This window comes from Mesocricetus auratus, unplaced genomic scaffold, assembly GCF_017639785.1.
Source record: "Mesocricetus auratus isolate SY011 unplaced genomic scaffold, BCM_Maur_2.0 Super-Scaffold_100008, whole genome shotgun sequence".
Classification (NCBI taxonomy): domain Eukaryota; kingdom Metazoa; phylum Chordata; class Mammalia; order Rodentia; family Cricetidae; genus Mesocricetus; species Mesocricetus auratus.
Window position 1 is genome coordinate 46,874,316 of NW_024429192.1, and position 18,546 is coordinate 46,892,861.

Genomic DNA, 18,546 nt, shown 5'->3' on the forward strand with positions numbered 1-18,546 from the left:
TTGTGTAAAAGATAAGTTTCTATTTACAGACATGTATGCATTTGTAAACATAAAAATTCAAACAATGCAGACTCACTGTCACAGCCTATGGTGGTATTAAAGAAAATGATCCCCAAAGAAGTGGCACTATTAAGAGGAGTGTACTTGTTGGAGGAAGTGTGTCACTGTAGAGGTGGGCTTGAGGCCTCACATATGCTCAAGCCACTTCCTGTTGCCTTTGGGTCAAGATATAGAATCCTCAGCTCCTTCTCCAGCACCAAGTGTGCCTGCACATTGCCATGCTCCCACCACGATGAAACTGTAAGCTGCCGAGTCAATTATATGTTTTTCTTTATAAGAGTTTCTGTGGTCATGGTGTCTCTTCACTGCAAAAGAAACCCTGAGGCACAGCTGAACTAGAGTTAATGGGAAACAAGAGAGTGGTGCAAGAGTGACCATCCAATTTAATTATGATATGATTTTTCAATTGTGAAAATGTACAAATTAGGTGTTATCTTTCTTTGGGGGGGTGGTTCAAGACAAGGTTTCTCTATGTAGTTCTGACTGTCTTGGAACTCACTTTGTAAACCACACTGACCTCGAACTCACAGAGATCCACCTGCGTCTGCCTCCCTACTGCTGGGATGAAATTTGTGGCTGTAGCATTGAAATTTGTGTGTGAACATCCATTTCAATTTCAAAATTCATGAATGTGATATTTGGTCTCAGAACTGCCCTTCTCCTCGGTGCTGTTTCTGGGTCCTTCCTCCTTCTGCCAGAGTCAGATGCTGCCAGAGGTGGTGGTCCAGCTGCATCAGCTCCCCTCTGTGCTCACTGAGCTCCCAAGCGGGTGGGGATGTGGAGCCAGTTCAACTGCTCCCCACGCTGGTCACAGAGCACTGCTGACAGCAGAAGGGGCAGAGGGAAAAGATGTTGGATGTAGCCGAATGTGGGAGGAAAACTGGAGTGAGAGCGAGCCTCCGTCAAACTGACACTATCTATCCTGGAGCAAACTCACGGAACTCTTTCCCATCCCAAGACATGTTAGATAAACAATGATCTCATCTGCAGGAGCTGACCGGACTTGGGCGAGGACTGCACCAGGCAAGCTTCCTGAAAAGAGAGAAGAATCAACATCTGAGTTCCATAAATCCCTTTTTAAAAGTTTCCAAGAAAAGAGCCAATAACTCTGTCTTCTCGACTCTTCCTCCAGCTCTAATTCAAACATCAAACAGAATCCAGGCATCTAGTTAGAGATTGGGGGTGAGGGGTGCCTTGTATTTTTTTTTTTTTTGGTTCCTCTGCCCACACTAAGTTTATTTTTTTAAATCTTTCAATCATATGACATTCATTTTCATTCCTTTGGAAACTTATGTCGTTCTGATTCCAATTTGGCGAGGTCGACTCTACCTCTTTAGCTTCACACAAGGAAGCAGAATTTTGCCAGGAGTGAGATATTGTATCTACTGCCACACACTCTTTGGATAAGGTCTCTCTATACAGCTCTACAGCATCAGGATGCCCAAATGGCCAAGGCTAAGGGTAGAGTGGACCAAGAGTTTTGAATAATTTCCAGGCTACCTACATATAACCGTGCCCATCCTTGAAACAAAAGGAGAAAGTGGATGGTGTCTTTTCCTTGTCTCCTATGTGTTATTTATTTATTCATATTGAGATCTCAATTGACAACTGTTTAGAATGTTCTAGAAAATAAGAAAAAGTAACCTGTTTAGGGTTCTTGGGGAAAAATAAATACTTAATTGCTTCAAATAATTCTTCACTGATGAATGGAAACAATAACCTCCCACATTTCAAGTAGAAATAGATACAGTGTGATCCTTTTCAGAAGGAGAGGGACGGGATAGGGCCCAGAGATGCTCTGGGAAGGATGAAGATGGAGAGGGATCAGGGTTTTCCATGAACCATGACTGGCTGCTGAAAGGGAAGAGGCTTAGTGATAGCAGTATCTCACTCAGCCTGACATAGAAACAGGTAAGGGAGTCAGATGGTCACATGACCAGGTGAGAAAGCCCTGCCAGGTCTAGACAAAGAAGCAGAATTCAGCAAAGGGTAGGAAGATGGATGATGACAAATTTGTTGTGCTGTTCAGTCAGAAACACAGTACTAAGAGTTGGTCTTGTGGGCTAGTTGATGTCTCTTGTATGCTCTAGGTATGAAACTAATTAAAAAAACCCCACACATGTTAGTTTTTTGGGGTATTTATCCCAAGTTTTCCTCCAATAATCTATTGGTCTTATGTTCTCTTTTCCATAAACTATATCTTAAATGAATGTTGAGACAATTTCACTTTTTCCATCTATTTTCTTTAGTTATTCAATCAACAGCTTTCTTTTCTTTCTGGTTGACTTTTTTTTTTGCATGAATTTGATTGATTTGGTTGGAAGCATTTCTGATTTGCTTTTTTTTTCTGGAATTTTCAATTCATCTGGTAATACTGATAAGCTTAATAAGATGAGAGAAGAAACCTTGTGGGTGTCTCTCTTAGCGTGGGATAGACACAAAGTGAATTTTCAAGGGCAGTGAGGCAAATGCAAATGTGTTTTGTGTGAGGAGAATTGAAGAAGCCAAGGTAGCAGCTAGACAGAGGATCAATAGAATTGCACCTACCTGGATGGGCTCTGTCTAAAGGTGTTCTAGAATATCAACTCATTTTGTTTTCATAATAATACCATGAGTCAGCTTCTATGTTGGTAGGATACATAAAGGATTGAAAGAGAAGAGGGTTAGAGAAGAGAGAAACAGGAGCCTTCTCATTTCTTGTAGGGGCCAAACAAAGTAGGAAGAGCAAATGAGCCCCTCACTTCTCTATTGAAATCTTTTATTAGCACATATTAATTATTTGCAATGGGTTTCTTTATGGTATCTTTATACATGTACACAATGCATTTTGATCATATCCACCCCCTCACTATCTCTTAACCCCTCCTACTCACAGTGCTAACCTTCCTCTCAGTGAGGTCCCTTCTCTCTCTCTCTCTCTCTCTCTCTCTCTCTCTCTCTCTCTCTCTCTCTCTCTCTCTCTGTGTATGATATGGTATGGTATGGTATGTGTCCAGTAAGTTTCATTACGGTTGTTTACAGGATCATAGGTGAGGATTCTTTTAAAATATTTATTTTTTATTTATGCATATGCATGTGAGCCCACAGAAGCCACAGGGCACCTGATTTCCTGGAAGTGGAGCTATAGGCAGTTGTGAGCAGCTTGGTATGATTGCTGGTAACCAAACATGGGTCTTCTGCAAGAACACTAACTGCTCTGACTGCTGAGCCTTTGCTCCAGCCCCTGTCTGGGGACTTTTAAAGGAGCATGGACACCTTACCGGCAGCTACAGTTCTGAAGAAAATGCCCCTATCAGCTATTAACTGCATATAAATCTTCAGAGAGAAGAGGGCCCATGAGTCCCTCCCTTTTCCACAATAGGGTATTGATGCCCAGTCTTGCCTCTGACCTACCTTGTAAGAAAATTAATCCCATTCATAAGGACAGAGCCCCCATGAGCTAATTGATTTCCCATTTTATTCCACTATATTAGGAAATGCATTTCATTTTATTTACAACATTTGCAGTTTATTGATATTGACAAGTGAGCATACCAGGCCTAGGTGCAAGATGACTCTGACTTCCGTCAAATTTCCATCCAGGTAGGATGGGAATTCTTTTGAAGCTAAGTGAACTTGCATAGCAAGAGAGGGTGAGCTTGGTTCACCTAGGAGCTTCCTGCCCAAGACCACAAACAGTTTGACTGATAATTTGAAGATTGTCTTCACTTCTCTGTTGCAGTGGAAGGAACCCCTGTCCCAACTCTGCAGGTTGATGGGACTGCTATGTCTATGCTTACACTACTTTGTAGAAGCTGTTTTATGAAATTCAAATCAGCTAGGAAGAGGTGCTTGCATTTCTAATGGTAGAGGGGTTTTTTCTTTTCTTTTTAGTTTTAATCTTTCTGTATGACATCCAGTCAATAACCATTTCACTAGCTGGGCTAAAATTTGAACAATAAAGCATCCTTTTCCCTCTGAAGTCTTTACTCTGCCCCATAGTACAATCATGTTCCCTGGCCCCTGTAAACATCTTCAGATGTTTTACAGTGGGCTTTCCTTTACTTTAGATACAGGGATTTATAAAAGTGGCCCACCCAATTATCATCAGGTGCATCTGACTCAAAGCTTGATCTAGAGCTACCTGAGGAAATGTCTAGGACAAGCCAGTGATGTTGAAAGCTGGATTTGGAGTCTGTAGAGAAAGGGGAAATAGAAAACATAAATAGATTGTTTTGGTGCATAAACCAGTCTGTAAGTTCCTCCTTTGGCATGCTGTGTGATCATGATCAGGACAGAGAATTTACAGAGATTCTGTTTTCACTACACAGAAACAAGAAAATTAAACCAGATTCTGAGTTTCTCATGATGGGACACTCGACCTCTTTTTAGATTCTTTCAAAGCACCTTTGAAAAGCTGGGAAGATCAAAGTGATCATTGTGCAAGCATGGGGACCTGAGTATGGATCACAAGCATCCATGTACAATGCTGCCCTGGTGTCACGCCCCGGAAATTACAGCTCTGGCAGGCAGAGACTGAAGAATTCTGGGGCCTCTCTGGCCTGCTCGTCTAGCAAAGCTTTGAGTTTGAGGTTCAATGAGAGACCTTGCCTCAAAAGTAAGATGGAGAAGACAGATGCTAATATCTGTCCTCTGTATATATGCAGCACACCGACAGACAGACAGACACAGACACACACACACCTCCAAAAATGAATTTAATAGAACATTAAGCAAAATTGTACAGTAGTTCCTTATATACATATCTGTGTATTGAGTACTTTTTATGTTACTTTACTGTTTTATACCAGATTAGATACCTCTTTTCTTACCCTGTCATAATAAATTAAAGCCTATTATTAAGCACAGTATATTACAGATAATTCACATACATTTTAAGTACATTGACTCTTTGGAACCATTCTTATCAATGTCTGATTAACTGATATGTATCAGAAACTTTTTACATTTTTTATAACAAATTATTTTTGTGATCATTTTTGTTCACGGTCACTTGTTTTTTTAATCTAAAGCAGGTTAGGGAGCTAAATGGTACATAAAATAACTTATATCCTGAAACTGTTTTCTGCAAAATACTGGCACAATAGTGACTATTACTATGGTGTCCCTTCCTCTCTACCCTTTGGGTTTGCTCAAGAAAGCAAAGTATAGGTCAAACATAAATGTTCCTCCTCCCATGGACCTTCTCCAGCTCACACAGTATTAGAGCACAGCAGTGAAGACCAGCCTTCTCTTGTAAACCAGAGAGTCATCTGCCTAGGGACTGACAGAGGCTACATCACTGTGGAGTCACAAACTCAGCAAAACTTGTGGGGCTTAGGTGTCTAGACAATAACTGAATTACAAGAGCACTATCCTAGAGCAACAAGGCTTAGTTTTGCAGACATAGACAATAAAATGGCTGGGAAAGCAATTGTCCAGGCCTTTGCTTCACTGGGAGGTGTCTTTCTTTCCTTGACAATAGAGAGTTTCCTACATAGAGGGCAAGAGTCCTACCAGCATTCCTAGGATGATTTGGCTTTCCATAATCTCCTATTTATCTCCCACATGATCCCATACTAATGACTTTACCATGTTTTTCTTCCCCTTTATTCTGAAAATAAAAATTGGTCCAGGAAGTAGGGTGTTTTGAATAGCAATTCAACCAAACAAGAGGTTATTGCAAACTCAGATGGGTGGAAAGTTTCCCAGAGATGCTGAGTAATGGCCAGAGAATATGCTGCAAACTGAGATAGAGGCCTTGCCAAATAGAATGTCCCACAAGCAATTAGTTGGTTTCAAGTAAAACCCAGACCTAACAGCTTTGGGACAAGTCCTGGGCTCTAACTGGCAATAGGAGACATCTGTCCCTTGAAACTTTCCAAATGCTTCTCAAGATCCCCTCCTCAGGCATTTGTTCCTTGCATGGTAGTCACACCTAAATGTGACCTCCTGAGGTACTATTTGAAAGAGACCAGAAAAACAAAGTAGTTAGTCACCTCCCAGACTAATGCCCAGAGACAGAATCCTGGGATATGACTTATTTATCATGTCATATGGACCCATTCCATACTTGCCCCTCACCAAGCTAGGGCTGCCATGCACCTTAGAACAAACAGTCCTAGTCTACACACATTCAAATATTACAGAGTGCAATGCCCTGGAGACCAGAAGAATACAGCTTGGAAGGTCAAGGCCAGAGGGCAGGAGTTAGCCTTCGAGTAAAATCCTATTTGTAGGCTTCTGGCTCTGTAAGCCTGGAGAAGTGTTCAATGTCTTCAATTTCAGTTTTAGAGTAGCATGAATAATTTTTCTCCTTATAGGGCTGCTGTGAGAATTAGTAAATTAAGGCCCCTGTACCATGCCTGGCACACAGTAATAACTCAGTAGACAGAACCCAAACACATGTGAGAGTGGGAAGCTATTTACAGCTCATCTGGAGTCTTAGCTGCTGACGTCCAATAAAGACAACTGAGTAAAAACAGTTGTGGATTTCTCTCTGCTTGTCCTAAACCCTCCCCCCACACCCCAATGCCTTCTTCCATCATGAGAGAACTCATTGGAGCTAGAGGAAAGAATACAAAGAATAGGTTTAATTGACTATGACAAGACTAGCAATGAAACCAAGATGAGCCAGACATCCAAGGAAGGTCACAAATCAGAAGCAGGATGGGGTTAAACTAATGAAGGAAGCAAGTCGGGAGCATAGGAATTCTGCCTACATCTCCCTCCAGGGGCTGCCTTGCTGGGCAGTACAGCAACTAGACCCCAGCTAAGCTGAAACAGGAAAGCTTCTTTCAAGTTGTACCAAGAACCGTCCTGTGACACATTCCATAGAGGGTGCAAGTTGAGGGTTAATAGCCAGACGTATAAAGTGAGGACATGCCTGCTCCAAGGTATGGTTAAGGGGAGGTTTTTATTGTAGACATGATGGAGAGTACAGTCAGAGGCATCTGTAAGAGTCCAGCGCAGAGAGAGAAAGCAGTAGACGAGACATGGTCAGCGTACTGAGCTGGGCCATGAGAGAAGATGGGGAGGAACAAGGGAGGGATAGAGAGGAAGACCAAAGAAGCAGAGGGCAAAGGAGAGGAGACTAAGGAAGCCAAAATGTCAAAGCTAGATTGCGTTGAGAAGCTGAGGGAAGGGAAAAGAGCCTATGAGCTGAAGAAGTTTGGGGTAGAAGGAAGTGGGCTGAGAAGAGCTGAGAAGAGCCACAGACACAGAGCCAGCCTGGAGGCCGGCATGCACTTTGATTTGCTAATAGACATCATGGTTAGCCATTTGCCCCATTTGGTCTGCATTTATTGAAGCCCCCCATTTGCCTTTCTCTCACCTCCAGAATTTCTCTCTATTCCTAGGCTCTCTGGGAACAGGGAAGGCAGGAAGCTGTCTCCTTTGCAATTGGAGACTAGTGGCAACAATAAAGTTCATACCCAGCAACAAAACCAGTGTTTTACTCTTATTAAAGTGTGTACAGCCAGATAGTGGTGGTGTACACCTTTAATCCCAGTACAGAGGAGGAGGAGGCAGAGGCGGGCAGATCTCAGAGAGTTCAAGGCCAGCCTGGTCTACAAAATGAGTTCCAGGACAACCGAGACTGTTATACAGAGAAACCCTGTCATGAAAAAAAAACATTTAAAAAATGAGTACAAATTAAACAAATTAGTTTTGTGTATCAATTCAGTGAAGCAAAGGCTCTGACCATGGGCATGTAGGTGGCACAGAGTGTTTGTCACTAGCTTTTTTGTTGATAGCCTCTCTTTTGCAACCTTGGTGGTATAACAACTTCTTACCAAGTACTTCCATCAAAGGAAACATTCTGAGCCTGCAGTTTTACATGAATAATTTTAAAATTACGTTGTTGATCAGCGTGCAGAGAGATGGCTTTCAGAGTAACATTTTCATACATATATACCATATACTTCTTCATCTCCCCTACCTCCACTCACTGGTCCTCTTTCTTGCCCCAAGTAGCTGCCCAACTTCTGCTTTCATACCTGTATTTCATTACCCTCCCTGTTCTTTCTTACTTTTAGACATCGTCTTCCCCTCTCATGGTCCCCATCTACTTTCAATAGAGTATAGATAGGTAATAGATATGTAGGTATTGGTAAGTGATAGGTTGATCTACATGAGAGAAAGCATTCAGTAATTGTCTCTGAGTCTCCTGTTCTCTCTCAAAGCCCTCAGCCCACCAGCTCACCCCTGTATGGAGGAAGAGGTTCATTCTCAACGCCACCGACGGTAGCTGAAGACTGCAAAGCCAACTTGAAATGGGCGGATTTTCCCTTAAGAGCATTTGCGTGTTGGTATTGGCAGGAGGGCCAGTACAGCAAGAGAGGAGGGTTTGTCCCCGGTGGCTTTCACACCCATGTGTTGACAAGGCAAATACTGAGACTCTTTCTGCAGTGCTGCGGGCTCTTGCCCACAGTGGGCAAGCAGTTTACTCTCTGGTCACAGCAGCTTACCATGCTTCAAAGGGTTCCTTTGGTGTAGACTCCTGACTCGTTCAAGGTTCCTGACCTATGGCGGTTTCCCTCCAGCACTGAGCGTAGACAGCTGTGTAGGTGTCAGGGGAAGAAACCCTTGGTTTATTTTCACACCTCCCTGTGCAGTCTTTGTTGTTACTAAATCAGTGGTTTTTCTTCTTTCATTGTGTGATTTTTCTAATTCTGGAGTATTCATTCTTCATTTTTTTAAAAATTAATTTCACCTACATCTTCCCTTCCTACTTCTTAGCATCCTAATTGTCAAAGCTAAGCAGCTACATCTCCAGAAACAGGTCCACCGATACAAGCACCAAACTAGAATTGTAGGGCCAACAGGACCTGGGTCATATGAGGCACAGGAAAACCCCAGGATACAAGGGCCCCATATGTGGTTTGAGTAAAAGAGACAAGTGTCTATATTTGGTTCATAAAATGTAGACCAGATGTTGAGGCCACAAACAAACCTCAAAAAGTTATAGCCAAAGCCAGAGTTCAAAGCCGGAGTGTAGAGCACCAGGGAAGGTCCTTTTAGCAACCATTTTAGTATAGCTACCAATAGTTGATGTCTACCAACCAGCTTGCACTCTGTTTGATGCTACATGCACACACACACACACACACACACACACACACACACACACACACACGCGCGCGCGCACACACACACACACACACACACACACACCTTGGCTCTGCTGCACTTGGTCTCTATGGTCCCCAGGGTGTAGCAGCAAGTGGGCTCAGAACTGCATGTTCCATTTCACACTTAATTCCCTGCTTCTGTGATGATAAACCACCCTTTCTCATGGTTCTCAGGTAGGTTTATCATGTTCTGGGTCTGGCTGACACTTCTTGTAGAATGATCCAAAGATAACGTGTAGATTGACGTGACTCCAGGCTTTTCCTACGCCTTTCTTCAGGTGTGCTCTCGCCAAGACATTGTTAGGGTTTGAATAACAGTATCTACGGAGATAAAAGTGAGCCTGTGAGAAATAAACATCTACACTAGAGGACACAGGGAAGAACACATAGAAGAATGTTCAAAGCAGATAAGAAGAATGGGACTCTTCTCATCCACTTACCTACTCGAGCGCTCCAGCAATCATCTACACTTCTCTGTCCTAATGCATATCTACACGTTCTAAGTTAGAACCTGGCTTTAACAGATGAGTGTATTTCTCAGACTCTGATTGTGAAAAAAGTCACTGATCTCCAAGTGTGAAAATCACATGACTGATCTGAAACCTTGAAAAATGGATCAAAATTGCCCTAGCGGAATTTATCCAGAAAGAGAGTCATTGAGATAAAATAGCTCAATGTCCAGAGCTGCTAGAGTTCACATCATATGTGACCAGAATGTTGAGAATACAGTAGTTTTGTTTCTGTCCTGAAAGCCATATCACTTTCAGAGACAAAGCATGAGTCACCTGGTCTCACATCTTTATTTTTCAAGACAGGCTCTCTCAGTGAACTTAGATCTCACCAATTCAGCCACACTGACTGGCCAGCAAGCCCCAGGATCATGCTGTCTCTGCCTTCTCTTGTACAGTGAACACTTCATGGACAGAGCCCCCTCCATAGTCCCCATGTGTATACTTTAATGATCTGTCTGCTCCAAAAGAGTTTGTTTACTAAGAGTTTGGTTAATCTCTTTTTTTATATCTCCCCACTTGCTGTTGATATTTCTAAATGGTAAGTGATTCTTGATTGTCTGGTTATATTTATAAAAAGAGAGCCTACATTAGTAGTCTGAAGCCTGGCTTGACATGTTGCCAGTGGATCCCAAGCTTTGGGGGGGACGCAGCTTGGTTCTCTTACTTTTATAAAGTTACCAGTATATTTGAAGACACAGTGAGGTTCTAACTGAAATCAGGAGCTGGACTGGCTTCCCTTGATTTGACTTTGGTTTCAGAATAATCGAGAATCTCAGAGAAGGGAAACAATGAGATTTGGGTAAAGTCTACTGTCCCAAAGAAGCTGCTATTTAAGAATGAAAGAAACGATTTCTGCCCTGGGTGTATGGAGCAGCAAAACCCATGAGGAGAATCTCTAGAGCAACAGAGAAAGAGAGTAGAGCAGAGCAGAGCAGAGCAGAGGCAGCTTCATCACTAGCCTCGAGATGATTGCTTCTGCACTTGCTTTCTATCAGACTGAGATGCTGAGCTCATCTGGTTTGCTCTGATTACATGGACATTTTGGACAGTTGCCATAGATACTCATTGACCTTGTTCATTTATATTTGGGGATCGGCATGCACTGCTGTCATCCTTGAGGCAGACAGCCACAACCTTCCCAGTACACTGAAAGGCAGCCTGAAAATTCAGCTTCCACAGACAAGAAAAGGAAATGTATGTGCCCTCCATTGAGAGCTGGTTGAACAGCCTGGGCTTGAACTGTGTATACCACAGTTGTCCCCATGTCTCCGTTACTTCCACATATTAACCTGAGTTTCAGAGCTTTCAGTGTGACTACATTGTTTACCTAGGTTGCAAAGGTCCTCCCTCTGCTTTACCCCTAATGCTATAGGCAAGTATAGACAAGTGACTTCAGCCTGGATTTCTACTGGTGTTAGATGAGGCCAGATAACTTCACGGAGGCTGCTCAGGTTGGACCAGAAGGCTTCTTGCAGGGAAACAGTGAATATGTTTTCATTATCTCCTTGGCACTGATGTTAGGGTGCCATGGGGGAAAGAAACAGATTAGTGGAGCCTATCTCCAGGATACCCCATTGGAAGAGGGGGCTCACACATGATAGTAAGTAGAGTATAGCTTTATTTAGGTACACCCATATTAAGTAGAACGCCCTTTGAATCCAAAAAAGCAATTAAATAACATGCATCATGCATGCTTACACAGGCTAAGTCAAAACAAATTATGGTTTGGTATAAACATATACTAATAGTTTTGCTCATATTAATTATGTATATACATGGTTCCCTTAAAAACAATCTCCCCATCGGCCAAAATTGATTTATTACATACCAATTAAGCAGCTACTATGTCTTGGGAATATTTCTGAGCACATAGGACACAATGAACAAATTAAAATACCTGCTCAATCTGATGGCATTTATGTTGTAGAACCACACTGTTCACTGCAACAGCAACAGCAACTTGCAACTGCTTAAATACAATAAAAATAAAATCTAAATTTCAGTCCCATTGAAGTAGCCGTATTTTAAGTCCTCCATTGCTGCATGTTATAAGGTAGACAAGAAGGAAATACAGACCAGGAAAATGAGCACCTGGATGACAGTACAGATTTTTATTAGGGAGAAGGGGGCTCTGGTTTGAGAATCAGCCCAGTGTCAGATTGCATGACAGGGTGGAAACAGGGCAGAAAGAGGCTGGTGTGAAGGAAGTTGAAATGTTTCTTTTCTTCTTTCCTTCCTTCCTCTCCTTCTTTCTTTCTTTCTTTTTCGGTCACAAATGGCCATTACTAGGGGTATCCAGTGAGTGGTAAGCTAAAGAATGTTCAGTGGTCTATTGAACTCTTCTGACTGGCTTTTACTGGGGTGAGGGGTGGACCAATAGGGCAGGGAACGCAAAAATGGAGAAAACAGTTACTTAGCTGTTGGAAATTTGGGGAATTATTAAAGGGGAAGAACTTTACAAGATGGTGTGGCCATATCTGACACTAGCTACTGCACTAGTCAGTATTGACATAGACCATATTCTATGAATACAGAAAGTTCTGTTCAGTAGAACCACCAAGAAATGTCTTATAACCTATAAAAGTCTTTGTTTTCAGTCTCCCACTATTGTTAGAACTAACTAACTAACTAACACTGTTGAGTTAATTGTTTTTGGAAAATAGAAGCATCACAAACCATTATTCTTTTCTTTTGTTGTTTTTCTCAGACAGGGTCTCTCTACATAGCCCTGATTGTCCTGGACCTCATTACATAGACCAGGCTGGCCTTGAGCACTGAGTTCTCTGCCTCCCAAGGTAATGGAATAATAGAAAAGGCATTGGTCTGGAGTTAAAATGTACTCAAATCTCTGTCTTACATTGAACTAGTTGAGAAGATTCAGCCAGGTATCAGTTTCTTAATAAAGACAATGGCAGTAGCAGTACTTCACAGGGATTCATTGAGCTGGTCTCTGTAACACAGAACTCAATATTCTTCATGTGGTGGTCGGTTCACTGTAAAACATGTATGGCATAATGAAAAGCCATTGTGGCTAAATAACTAACCAGTTAGATCAGTGCTGTTCTAAGTGTTACATAAATACAAATTCACTCAATCCTCATAGAACCCTATGATGTATATCATTAACTTCATTAGTAGATCAGAAAATTAAGATAGATTAAACAGTTTACCCAAGAACTGAGTTTCTGTTTGTCAATGTTAATTTCTTAATAGCTTTGCAAATAGCTGTCAGAGTTCAATAATTTAACACAGAGAAAGATATCTCTTTTTTAAAGACAGAGGCTAGCAGATATTCAGTAAAAAACCACTGTATGGGCCTTAAGAACTCCAGGAACCTTCAACCCAGTGCCTCAGCCAACTTTGAGGTTCTCAGAATTCTCTTGTGGACATTTTGTATCTAGGCAGCAGACAGAACAAGGTTTAAAGCAGCATTTCTCAACTTCAGAATTTGTGATGACTAATTTGATATGTCAACGTGACTGGGATAAAGGATTCTCAAATAGCTGGTAAAACAGGATTTCTGGGTGTGTTGGTGAAGATGTTCCTGGGAAACATTAGCACTTGAATTTGTAGGCCAAGTGAAGGAGATCCACTCCCCTCAGCGTGGGTGGTCCTCATACAACCACTGAATAGGGCCCCAATACAACTGAAGGTTCAAATATGACAACCTGGTAGAAATGCAAATTCACTCTCTCTTCCCCTCCCTCTCCTCGTTTCCTCTCTCTTCCCCGTCCCTACATGAGCTGGGCCACCCATCTTCTGCTGCATGACTCCCTCTCTCTCAGTGTCTGAGCATCTCTTTTGGCTTTCAGGTCTTTATAACTGGGCCAAATCATGCCCAGGATTCCTGAGTTCCCACGTAACACCTAGCATTTGTGAGACTTCTCAATCTAGAACTAAGTGAGCCAATCCTCTTTAAATCCCTTCTTGCATGCATCTACCTATGCATATCTGACAGAAGCTCTGTCTGACTAATATTTATATTTTGGGCTGGAGCATTCTTTATTCCATTATGAGATATTTAGCAGTAATCCTGGTCTCTACTCATTAGATGCCAGTAGCCCTCTTTCAGTTGTGACAGTCATAATTTTCTGAGGATGGGAAGGGGGGAGGTATCAAAACCACCCTGCATTTAAGAACATTAGTTGAAATAAAAACTTCAAGGGTCGTAGAAGACCATAAAAAGTGATCAGATAACTATACCCAATTTTATGGGCCAAAGCTCAATGAAATAGTCACACATAACTGCAAAGGGGCTGGAAAATACAATCCAGTGATGTGGTCAGGAGGAAAAGGAGGTCTAAAAGGATGACATTAGCCGGGTGGTGGTTCACACCTTTAATCCCAAAACTCAGGAGGTAGAGGCAGAGGCAGGCGGATCTCTGTGAGTTTGAGGCCAGTTTGGTCTACAGAGCGAGTTCCAGGACGGCGAGGACTGTTACCCTATCTTGAAAAAAAAAAGATGACATCAGCAATGTGGAATCCAAGAGGTATAGATATTCCCCTCCCCCACCCCAAAATCAAACTGAAAACTTCAGAAAATCTAGTAGAAATTTGCAGGGCATTCTATACACTGTTGGAGATAGAAATACACCATTGTAACAACTTTTTTCACAGTTGACTTACTCACTCTACACAGGCCTCCTAAAGTAAACCATTAATGCTATGCACTGTTAGATACCTTGGTCCCAGTGGAGAAATTTTCTAGCCAAGAACCAGAAGCATTCAAAATGTTGCAGTGACCTATGATAATATTGAATGCATGAGGGGCGAGTATGAAACTGGGATAAGTGAATGTTCCCTAAGGCTGTCCAACCCCAAACACATTCCAAAAAGATGGACGTCCATGATATGTGTGGTCTAGAGTGTAAAGGAGACCAAGATGCATTTTGGGAGAAGTGTCAAAATCTTCAGACACATGCCTGCCTTGTAGGAGATTCACACCCAGAGAAAGTACAGGAAGGGGAGTTGCCATCCATTTACTGGTTATCGTTTCAAAGATGGCTCCTAGGTTAGTGCAAAGGCATTTTGTCTAATAAATGATGCTGTCTAGACTCTCACTGGAAGCATGAGTACTTTTGTATTTGAAAATGCATGAGGTAATCCCCATTTTGCACATTTTTTATGGATCATCTAAGTTCCAGTGAGTTCTTATGAGTGCATTCAAGCCTTTTAAAGACATTCCCTGTTCTGTGGTAAAGGGAAAAATGCTTCTTGAAGTCTTTTTGTCTTGTTTGTTTTATTATATGGTGTGAGAGAAAGTATATCTGTGCTACCTAGTTTAGACATTTTTCTCCTCAGTGTGCAATCACGTCAAAAAGAACTAATACTGCTCAGGTTTCTACCAACTGGCATCAAACCAATCTCCCAGAGCCAAGGCTGGCTTCCTTCACCCCTGCAATTGGCCCCACCCCATCTCACTCCCACCCTAATTAAAAGAGAAGAACATTTCATCTCAGTGCCAATAAAAAGGAATCAAATCTAGCCTAGACAGTCACTGCTAAAGAAAGGGTTGGTCCAATAACTATGTAAGAAAGACCCATATTATATTAAAGGTATTGATAGTCTGGGTATCTCTTACTAAAACCAACTATTCTTTTTCTTTGAAACACAAAGAGCTGAATCTTGCACAAAACTTAAAAAAATAGAAAAGAAAGAAAGTAAATGAAGGAAAGAATAAAGTTCTTCTTAGAGGAAAGCCAGGCATAGTGACACATCTTATAAACCTAACATTCCTGAAGCTGAGGTGGAGGCCAGTCTGGGCTATACAGTGAGAACACCTCTTAATAAATAATTTTGTGAAATGAATTAATTAAAAGATATTCTGACCTATTTCAATGAGAGAAAGAATTCCTTTTCAGCCTTACATAACAGATCTGAGAGACAATTTCCAGAGAATGGAAAAAAAAACAGTCATGAAATAATATTGACCAATGCAATAATGAGAGGCAATGGCCCATTTTTTAAAAATGTGTTTTTAGTTGAAGTAGAATCATACCACTTTCCCCTTCCCTTTCCTCTCTCCAGCCAACCCCAGATACCCTCCCTTGAATCCTTCTCATGTTTCCTCAAGGTGGCTAGTCTCTTTTCATACATACATACCTGTGTGTGTGTGTGTCTGTGTGTGTGTACAGGGAAGTTATAAAGATACGTATACACACATGTGCACGTGTGGGCGTGCATACACACACACACACACACACACACACGCACACACGACCTGTTGAATAGATTTTTGTTGTTTTCGTATACATATGGTCACCAGGCTGATGGCTGTATTGGACAACCAATAAGGAAGGGGTTTCATCCCTGAGATGTTAATTCTCTAATTCCAAGGAATCATTATTTGCGTGAAAAAAAAAAGACATAAAAAGGGAAAGAAAAGGAAATATGACTGCTCCTAGGTATGGTGGAGGAGAAGGTTAATTGTAGATATATGGATATGGATAGCCAAGTGCAGGGACCTCTGAGAAAGTCCAGAGTGGTCGTGAACAGACTGAGCTGGGCCATGTGGGGAGAGAGGGGGAGGAAGAAGGGAACCAGGTGCAGCAGCCAGGAGGCCCCAAAATTCTAAGAGAACTGTTACCCAAAATGGTTGGATTACATAGGGAAGGGCAGCCCAGTCCCTGGGCTGGAGAGTTTAGGATAGGGGAAGGGATGGGCCAGCCAGGAAGACCCTATAACAGGTAGGGGAAGAGGGAGGGATGCTGGGAGAACCCAGAGGCCAGGTCAGCTTTGACATGTTAAACAGGCACATCAGCCAGGACTTGAAACCTAACACTCACTGTTTTGTTGTCTAGTGGTGGGAGCCCTCAGAAATTTTCCACTTCCACAGGAATATGTCTCCCCGAGACTCCATTTTTCTGGTCTTGTGGACCCCTTCGTATTCTGGCTCTTCCCCTTTTGCGCCTGCCTCTCCTGAGATGTTCCCTGAGCCATAGATGCAGCAGCGGGGAGGTTGATGTAACCCCCAAGGTCTCTTGACATCTTGTGTCCAGTTGTGGTTTTCTGTAAGACTTCTTCGATAAGGGGTGGTAGCTACACTTATCTGTGGGTAGGGATAAGATGTAGGATGCAGTAAAGATACATGCTGGTCTAGCAAAAGTGTTAAAAGTAGATTGTTTCCTAAGGCCCATGACCTCACTAGCCCCGGGAAGCTGGCCAGATTTCCAGTACCAGGCATGATTTCCCTCCTGCTGACTAGGTCTTAAGTCCAATCAGACAGCTGTTGGTAGCCACCGGCATGTAAGTGCCAATTATTACAACTTTGTGCATTTCTTGCCTTGCTGGTAATTGTCATGGATCATGGCTATTGCGGCTGGGTAGTTCTGTTTAATTGTTCCCCTCTCTTGGCAGCTAGCTGAGACAATGGCTTTTCTCTAGTGTGTTAGCAACAAACAGATTAGTGATCATAGCTGGCTAATAAATGTATCCATGGGTGTGTCAGCTTGCCAAATATTTACTGGGAAAAGTTGTATGCAAAACACTTTGTTAAAATGGACGATGAAGGATGAGAAAGGTGGGAAAATGCAAAATGCATTCCCTACTAACTTGCAGTATGGTAGGCAATAAACAAAATGAGGTGTTTGGGGGAGGTAAGAAGTGAGGAAGTGGAAGAGAAGAAGAAAGAGGAAGATGAGGATGGGAGGAAATAAAAAGGGAATTGAGGGGAAGAGTAGAGGGGGAGGAGAGGAAGAGACTAAGGACTTGAAACTTCCTGATAAGTTACAAAATGTGGAATAAGAACAACAGTTTAAAGAGTACAGAAATCTGGGGCTTGGTGATGACTCAGTGAGTAAAGACATTTGCCACTAAGATGGACAGTCTGAGTTGGATCCCTGTACCCACACGGTGGAAGGAGAGAACTGGCTTCTACAGCTTGTCCTCTGACCTCCACACGTGCCCATACACATATACAAATACGAGAGAGAGAGAGAGAGAGAGAGAGAGAGAGAGAGAGAGAGAGAGAGAGAGAGAGAGAGAGAGATGATGGATAGATGTAAAAAAATTAAGTACAAAATCTGGGGGCTGGAGAGATGATTCAACAATTAACAGTCCTTCCTCTTCCAAGAGACCTGCATTAAGTATCACACAATGTTATGTAATTCCAGCTCCAAGGGATCTGACACTCTTTGGCCAAGGGCATCCTCACCCACAATTCACGAGCACACACACGCATGCACGCACAAACACACACACACACACACAGTGCACACACAAATAAGTACACAGACAAACACAGAAGATCTAAAGAGAAATGTAATAAGGCCGTCAAAATTAAGTCTGCCCTCTTTCTGAATCATGCTGCAATGGCAGATTTGGAACCTTAAGTGAGAGAAAACATAAGGCTTTACATCTTTTATTATCCATCAAATCTGGTGCCAAACAAATGCTCAAATGGTGTGTTCCCTCCTCCCAGAAGTAAGGCATTTTTCTCCCCAAAGTCCTCAGCCAAGGCTTTACATTGCTCTTAGACCTGAAGCTGCCAACAAAGAGGCCTCCCTCTGTAGCAAGCCACCATTCAATCACTTAATCACTTTTCTCTGATGAATTTGGATTACTGTAAAGAGGTTGTTTCCTTTCTTGTGTCAGAGACACAAACGAACACTGAGTTAAAAAAAAAAAAGAACCTGATTGCTCTAGTCAGCCCCTTCCTTCCACTGTCCAGCTGCTTCTGATTAAAACCCAGCTTTCTGTGTGGTTGAGCCTTGCCTGTGGGTGTGGCTAGAGAGAATTGGGCAGAGCTGACTGTAGCCACTAAAAACTATAGTACTTCTTACAAATTAAACAAGCCAGCTGACGTCCAAGAGAAAGGAGTCTTATGTTAAGAAATGGAATTGGCTGGATTTCATATTCTTACACGC

The 18,546-nt window shown here is 42.3% G+C and overlaps 1 long non-coding RNA gene across 1 annotated transcript; it reads right to left on the bottom strand.

Moving 5' to 3' along the window:
- Positions 1–423: 423 nt before the first annotated feature.
- LOC121141941 lies at positions 424–8,401 on the bottom strand. Its single transcript, XR_005878919.1, has 2 exons — positions 8,243–8,401; positions 424–1,092 (listed from the first exon to the last, which is right to left on the bottom strand). It is a non-coding gene; the product is annotated as an uncharacterized LOC121141941 (long non-coding RNA).
- Between the last annotated feature and the right edge of the window lie 10,145 nt (positions 8,402–18,546).